Genomic DNA, 3828 nt, shown 5'->3' with positions numbered 1-3828 from the left:
CATGGATGGTCAGTTCTATAAACACTGTTAACCTGAAAACATGGATGAACTAGAATTGTAATATCATGGATGGTCAGTTCTATAAACACTGTTAACCTGAAAACATGGATGAACTAGAATTGTAATATCATGGATGGTCAGTTCTATAAACACTGTTAACCTGAGAACATGGATGGTCAGTTCTATAAACACTGTTAACCTGAAAACATGGATGAACTAGAATTGTAATATCATGGATGGTCAGTTCTATAAACACTGTTAACCTGAAAACATGGATGGTCAGTTCTTGCATCCATTGCTCTATGAATTTGAGGCTGGTTGTATTTCTCCAGACTCAGCTTTTTACCAAAACAGGGTGGGGGGGGGGGGGAACTGTTATTGTTTGAACTGCAGGTCCCCTGTAAAGGAATAGGACTCTCTCACCGAGATGAAAACTATTAATGTGAAAAAAGAACAAACAACAGAGGATTTAAAACAAACACATGACCTTTTATAACATGGATTAGTATAACAGGGTTTATTAATAACAGGGATTAGTATAACAGGGTTTATTATAACAGGGATTATTATAACAGGGATTATTATAACAGGGTTTATTATAACAGGGTTTATCATAGAGCTCTGATCAGCCTATAAACATGACATCTATTATTATAGAGCTCTGTTCAGCCTGGAGACATGCCATTATCTATTATTATAGAGCTCAGCCTATAAACATGACATTGTCTATTATTATAGAGCTCTGTTCAGCCTATAAACATGACATTATCTATTATTATAGAGCTCTGCTCAGCCTGTAACCATGACATTGTCTATTATTATAGAGCTCTGTTCAGCCTATAAACATGACATTATCTATTATTATAGAGCTCTGCTCAGCCTGTAACCATGACATTATCTATTATTATAGAGCTCTGCTCAGCCTGTAACCATGACATTATCTATTATTATAGAGCTCTGCTCAGCCTATAAACATGACATTATCTATTATTATAGAGCTCTGCTCAGCCTATAAACATGACATTATCTATTATTATAGAGCTCTGCTCAGCCTATAACCATGACATTATCTATTATTATAGAGCTCTGCTCAGCCTATAGACATGACATTATCTATTATTATAGAGCTCTGATCAGCCTATAACCATGACATTATCTATTATTATAGAGCTCTGCTCAGCCTATAAACATGACATTATCTATTATTATAGAGCTCTGCTCAGCCTGTAACCATGACATTATCTATTATTATAGAGCTCTGATCAGCCTGTAACCATGACATTATCTATTATTATAGAGCTCTGATCAGCCTGTAACCATGACATTCCATGAGAGCAGGATTCTAGTTGGAACTCTACATCTTTTGATTTTCAAATTACACCAAGATTATTTTTAAATTAGATTTTTTTGTTGTAAACTGGCCTATGGTTATTGGAACCAGAGACGTCCAAACCAGCAAGAGGACGCAACTGTTCCCACTGTGGGAAAGGGTTTTAACCAGTTAGGGGACCTGAAACAACATGAGAGGACACACAAAGGCAATACATTTTTCCAATGCTCCCACTGTGTAAAGAGTTTTTCCTCTCGCAAAGATTGCGTACAGATGTAGGATCTTAGTTTTATCACTCTTCCTGTGCAGCAGTACATTCAAACTTGTAGTTTATTCACAGTTTAAAAACGCTTCCAAAGTTTGTAATTTCCACTTAACATTTCAGACTTAATTTGCCCTAACGTAAAATGCATCAATCCCTACAACAATTTTTTTTAATCAATTATAATCAGCATAATAATTCACATTTCCTGTTGTTTCGGGATTATTTTCCTGCTGTATTAAACTGGCTCACATTGATATTTTCCCCATGTGCGTTGTATTTTTTTAAATCAAATCAAATTGTATTTCTCACAAACACCGAATGCAACAGGTTTTACCCTGAAATGATGAGTTAAAAAGAAGAAAAAAGGAAATAGTAACAGAAAATAACAATAAGGAGGTTATATACAAGACGTACCTGTACAGAGTCAATGTGCAGGGAGGGGTACGAGGTAGTTGAGGTAATGTGTACATGTAGGTAGGGGTTAAATTGACTAGGTAGATGACAGACATATTTTTAAATGTATTTATCAGATATGTTTTTTTTTTTTTTTTAAATACTAACATTAAAATCATTGTTGTGCAATTACAAACTAAACATGTTGTGGGCTAATGACAGGATGCCACTTCACACATGCAGCACAGATGCCTTTTAATAAAATGGTCTTTATCAATAGGAGTGAAGGAAAAACAGTTAATTGTCATGGAAACCAAAGAACGCATTTATTTAGTACAATCAAATGAACCTTGTGGTACACTGCAGCTATTCTGCAATTACTGCGTCCTAAATACCACAGCCGACTGCAGTTACTGCACTTTCAAAACAGCAATCTTTTTTTGTTGTCAAGGAAGACGACATTTTTTTTTACGTTATTTGCCACATAGCCTAGGTTTTTCAGGATAACTTCTTGATATCGGCAAAAATGAACATGTGGCACTGACTCGCCCACGCATTGCTGAAGATTTAGGATTAACATTAAGCATTTTCACCCAATTTAAATCCAATGACACGGTGAAATGTTTAGTTGATTTCATGTTGAATTCACTTTAGTTGACAATTTAACCAAATGTAAATCAAAACTCGACGTTGAAATGACGTCTGTACCCAGTGGGCTGGTTTGAATTAGCTGCAGGTGTTGGATCAACATTCACCTTCGAGACATACATCTACGACGAGGAACCATCGTTTAGGAAAAGGAGGCGAGTAGTGCGGATGAAATGGAGAAAAGGGTTGGTGAATCAACAGCTGTGCTGGAATGAGGACAATATGCCCGTCAGTTCTGATGATATATATAAATATTTTTTTTAGCCCCGTATTTAACTAGGCAAGTCAGTTTAAGAACAATTCTTATTTACAATGACCGCAAACATGAGCCGCACTATGGGACTTCCGATCACGACCGTTTATGATACAGTTTAGAATCGAACCAGGGTCTGTAGTGACGACTCTAGCCCTGAGATGCAGCGCCACTCAAGAGCCAAAATATCTGGCAGCGGCGGGATTCGAACCCGCGCCTCCGAAGAGACTGGAGCCTTAATCCAGCGCCTTAGACCGCTCGGCCACGCTACCGACGAATATATATATTTTCCACATGATTCAACATATTGATATCCACCAATACCGGATGTTTCCGGTTTTAATCAACTCCGCAGATAGTTGTATAGTGTGTATGTATAAGAAGTGTGGAAAAACCTTACATTGAAATGATTTGTTATGACATTGTTTGACAGAATCCTCTTTGCGTCAACCAATTCAGCCAACAGATGGCGACGCGAGTAATTCTTCCGTGACGTATAATCTAGTGGACGGGATGCTAAGAAGAGCAACACGGCTACTTATTCATCCACCTCGATAGCTTGCTAGGCAACATGAAACCGGAATATTGAAGCTCTTTAGACCATTCTTGTGTATATTAGTCTCAGTGTTTTAAACACAATTATGTTAACGTATCAACTGCTTACTTGTACCGTCATTTGCATGTTAAATGTGTTAAATTGTTAAGATTGATACTGAGCCCGGCACTAGGCTAGTTTCTAATGCTAACCAGCTAATGCTATTTAGCGAACTAATATCCCCGACCATGAGCTCACTAAGCTACTTCTCCCCTGCTAAAGAGGTCTGCTGGACTCAGAAAGAAGCTCTGGGGATGAACATTGTCGTAAAAGAGGATGATATTACAGTGAAAGGAGAGGAAGAAGCTTTCAGAATTAAAAAGGAGGAAGAGGAGGCTATCACA

The 3828-nt window shown here is 37.5% G+C and overlaps 1 non-coding gene across 1 annotated transcript; it reads right to left on the bottom strand.

Annotated features, from left to right (window-relative positions):
* Window positions 1–3079: 3079 nt before the first annotated feature.
* Window positions 3080–3161, bottom strand: trnal-aag (transfer RNA leucine (anticodon AAG)). The gene has a single exon. It is a non-coding gene; the product is annotated as a tRNA-Leu (tRNA).
* Window positions 3162–3828: the final 667 nt, after the last annotated feature.

The sequence above is a fragment of the Oncorhynchus clarkii genome, unplaced genomic scaffold (assembly GCF_045791955.1).
Source record: "Oncorhynchus clarkii lewisi isolate Uvic-CL-2024 unplaced genomic scaffold, UVic_Ocla_1.0 unplaced_contig_6264_pilon_pilon, whole genome shotgun sequence".
Classification (NCBI taxonomy): domain Eukaryota; kingdom Metazoa; phylum Chordata; class Actinopteri; order Salmoniformes; family Salmonidae; genus Oncorhynchus; species Oncorhynchus clarkii.
Note: the sequence above shows the minus strand (reverse complement) of the source record. Positions and strands in the feature narration are given on the sequence as shown.